At 38.5% G+C, this 4,420-nt stretch overlaps 1 protein-coding gene across 2 annotated transcripts in view; it reads left to right on the top strand.

The window, feature by feature from the left end:
• The window catches only part of LOC131704939 (coiled-coil domain-containing protein 103-like), a 64,277-nt gene that overhangs the window by 33,605 nt on the left and 26,252 nt on the right, over positions 1–4,420 (top strand). The gene's annotated exons all lie outside the window — the stretch shown is intronic.

Below are 4,420 nucleotides of genomic sequence, written 5' to 3'. Positions count from 1 at the left end.
TCTCTCTCTCTCTCTCTCTCTCTCTCTCTCTCTCTCGTTAAGCCACCCTATCAAGGATCAGAATTCTGACTTGTTGCAATTGTGACGACAAGATAAGAGTGTGGCTTCACACACCATCCTCAGCTGGTGGTGCTTCATTTATATCTCTCCAGCTCTCCTGATTGCCTGTCCCTGAGCTGTTCTCAGAGGGAAAGAGAAGGAGAGGGAGAAGGGAGGGAGATAAGAGTGTGAGGAATCAAATAAGAAGTTAACCATCAATTTAGCCACCAGCAGCAATCACTATGCTTGAGAAAGTGACGGCAGCAACCTCCACAAACTAAGAGCGCACCCCCTTCAGTTAATGTTTTACCCTTCTGGTTTACCCATCCAACTGGAATTATTAGTAGTTTACTATTGCCAAAACGCTTAAAGCAGTGTCACACAATTAATTAAAATAAATTTTATTATCCCTAATTAGCTTATTTAGTGTTATTACTGGCCCCATTTTCTATGCCAAGATCTTTTTAGTTCTTAACTTATCCAACACCATACATGATACATTTCAGGGTGCAAATTTGGCACTATGGCACTAGATTCTAGAGCCAGGTTACCTCAAACAGTGCCAGCAACATTCAATTCTGGCTGTTTTTTGTTTTTTTTAAGGGCTAAATCTAAAGCCTGTATTTTTAATTCCCTGATGGATTGTGAAATAGAAGCATGAATCAATTTAATCCTCTACACTGTACAACCCTGAGTCAGCAAACAACATGTAACGGTGAATGATTTTCAACAAATTTCTTTGTTTAAAAAAGTGCAGTACATACAGTATATATTCCGTTTTGCAACATCCTCAGTAGGTAGAAGCAAATTCACGTGATAAAAACAACCCAGCAGTGTGGAGTAGTGGTTAGGGCTCTGGACTCTTGACTGGAGGGTCATGGGTTCAATCCCCAGTGCGGGACACTGCTGCTGTACCCTTGAGCAAGGTACTTTACCTAGATTGCTCCAGTAAAAACCCAACTGTATAAATGGGTAATTGTATGTAACAATAATGTAATTGTATGTAAAAATAATGTGATATCTTGTAATAATTGTAAGTCGCCCTGGATAAGGGCGTCTGCTAAGAAATTAATAATAATAATAACCTACAATTCTGAAACATGTTTAGGTACATTAGCAGAATTTTGTGTTAGAACACAGGCTATGCACATAGGTGTACAGGTGTGTGGGTATGCACGTGTGTTTGGTGGCTGGCAGTCATCATCTTGACGAAGGGGCAGCCTGAAACAAAGATTGGCCATCATTTGCACAGCCTTGTGGTTTTGATTGGATTCATTATTTGATTGTTCAATTGTGAGATGACGAGAAAAATATGAAATGTGGCCAAATAGTGATTAATTGATTTATTGGTATAAAAGGAAAAGAGAAATGTTTATTTTGAGAGTGTGTGTAGGAGCGTGTAAGAGAGAGCAAAAAGACAGAGAGTAGCAGGTTTGTTTAATCACCGGGATGGTTTGGGTGCTGTGTTTGAGTTCCTGTTTGTAGTATTTTGCTTGATCTTTTATTTTGTTCCTGTGTTTGTTTTGTTATTAATAAAAGTGTGCAGAAAAGTGCTTAACTTGCAGTTTCAAGGGCGCAGAGCAGCCTTGCACAGGACGCTACGCCACACTTGACAGCGCTCATCAAGCACACTAGTCTAGCTATTGCCAGATTTGTTATTTTCTAAGCTTCCCACAGACAAGTATTTATTTGTTCTGTGTGTTGCTTATTTAAATACAATACCAATTTGTGAATACAAGGAAGGAATTCCTGCAAATTCTTGGGATGCTTTTCCAGGAACTTGATACATTTTAAGCACATTTTGTTTGTTTTGTTTTCTCCACATACTTTCCAATTCATGGGCATAGTTATACATTATTGTAGCGAGACATCTTTGTTTTAGATCTGCAAGGCAGTTGAAAGATACACTCGTAGTGCTCCTTGATTTTTGCAAGTGGAAGAAGTTTACTTTATATTTTTCACAAAAATGGTAAATGTAAAGAATGAAGGCTGTACCTTCACTTGGCATGCTTTTGTTTTTGTTAAAAAAATAACAGAAATATGTCTAGTTTTGGAATATAATGGTTGTAAAAGTAATGAAAAGGGTTGTTGGCCTGATTCTTAAAACTCCACCAATTACGATTCTAAAAACAGTGTCCAAGAGTTTAAATGATTGGAAGTAAAAAGCTTTGAGAAGCTTGCCCTGTATATTTTAACGACGTGTTTTTGGGGCTTACATACAATATATATATATAAAAAAAACTGGCTTGGATTGCAATGACTTTGTAATTATAGTTTAACATGATGCAGCCTAAAAATAGTTCTGTGTGCAACAAGGAATATGAGTCTCTCTGATCTCATTTATGTTTACACCCATAGCCCACTCCACACTGTCATTACACCAGTCTTTCACCCCCATAAAATATGCTGTACATTTTTTTTTCTTTTCATGGTAAAAATGGGTGATGTCAGTTTGTGGGGGCTATGACTAGAGAGTCAACCGTTGTCCATTCAGCTCTTAACAAACCCTGAAAGTTACTAAATCCAGGATTAGGTTAATTGTATTTTGATTTCAGAGTTTTACCTCTAGTCATGCTAGATCAGTGGTTCTCAAACTTTTTAGTTCGTGGACCACCTGAATTTTTTTTTTATCTCGGCGGACCATACAATAACAGTATAGGTGACTGAAAAATAAGCACATAAAAAAATCACGAATTTACCGAGAGGGGAAAAAAATGGTCTGTTTTATTTTTAAATTGATCATTACAGCAGAATTTGATTTATGTGAATTAATAACCTGTGAAGTTACAATACACCCATGAGGTACCAGCACAGTCAGAGATATAATCTTTATTTATAAAACGGAATGTTTGGATGCTGCACGCTGATTGGCTGTTGAGGAGTTTTTACAGTGCACAGCCGAAGCACAGTTCAATTAATACATTACCAATACACAACATACAAAACTTGCAATAAATATAGGCCTACACATTGTTAAAAATGAGTGACATTCCTTTCATCACATTTGATCTTTTCGGAGGCATAACATGTCTAAAAGTGCATACAATTACAAGAAGCAAAACCTCAAGAGAGAGACACAAAGATTAACAACTTAATGAAATCGAAGAAAACTAAAATTCTTGGGCAGCTGGTGTTTTTATTGATTTGATGAAACATAAATAAATGAATCGACTTAAAAACAGTTTGTCTTGAAAATCTAAAAGGTCTGCTACGATAATTCTATGCTTCAGTGTGTTATTCTGCTGGTCAAGAGAACTCGGTTTTGTTATGTTAGACTCCGTGCTGGTCTCAATCGCTCTGTAAACAGTGCTGATATAAACCACAATGACAGCCTGTTAGTGACCAAGCATTCAAAAATGCCAATCATGTATTGTTGTATGAGCTTCTCCAGGTCAGCGGTAGTAATGCATGGATAGTGAACTTTGTCTTTGCCTCCTTTTCTGTATATCTGTTCATTATCAACAAAACTACACGATTGGCATTTTTAAATGCTTGGTCACTAACAAGGTTAACATTGCAGGTTATGTCAGCTCTGTTTACAGAGCGATTGAGACCAGCACAGAGGCTTCATTCATTTGAATTAATTACAATAAATGGAAATGTTGAAAACCTCAATGTTGAAAACAAATAATAGAACTTTGTTTGAGGGACTTTTTTCTCGAAAGCGGAAGGATATATCTTTTTTTTATTATTATTTTATCCATTTTATAAGTGGGATAACACTCCAGGGCTTGTGCGTTTTGTTGCACACAACCATATATTCATGCAACACAACGCACGCCCTGTCTTGTACTTTACAAGCTTCTGTGTTGATTGCACGTGAGTACAACACAAGAAAACTCCCTAATAACGAATACATTTTAGACATTCGAAAAACTATATATGATGGAGAGTTTAGACTTCTTTTTTTTTACTTGGAGATATTCTCAATTTATGGATTGTCTTCCTGCATCTGTAGCTGAGTTTTTAAGGTCTCAAATTTTGGATTTGCAATGGGATCTATAAACTATGCTGCTGCGTAATTATGTAACCTTTCCACGGACCACCTGAAGGGAGCTGGCGGACCACCAGTGGTCCGTGGACTACAGATTAAGAACCACTGTGCTAGATGAAGCAGCAAATGACACCTTTCTCCTGAAATGCAGAACTTGGCCGAGCGCCGCCAGGGGGGAGGGAGGGTTAGGTCAGCCAAGGTGTCCTCGGCTCACCGCACACCATCAACCCCTGTAGTCTGGCCGGGCACCTGCGGGCCTGTAAGCTGCCCGAGAGCTGCGTTGTCCTCCAACGCTGTAGCTCTTGGGTGGCTGCATGATGGGTCCACAGTGTGAAAAAAAAAGCGGTCGGCTGACGGCACACACTTCGGAGGACAGCGTGTGTTTGT

Source organism: Acipenser ruthenus, chromosome 33 (genome assembly GCF_902713425.1).
Source record: "Acipenser ruthenus chromosome 33, fAciRut3.2 maternal haplotype, whole genome shotgun sequence".
NCBI lineage: Eukaryota > Metazoa > Chordata > Actinopteri > Acipenseriformes > Acipenseridae > Acipenser > Acipenser ruthenus.
Note: the sequence above shows the minus strand (reverse complement) of the source record. Positions and strands in the feature narration are given on the sequence as shown.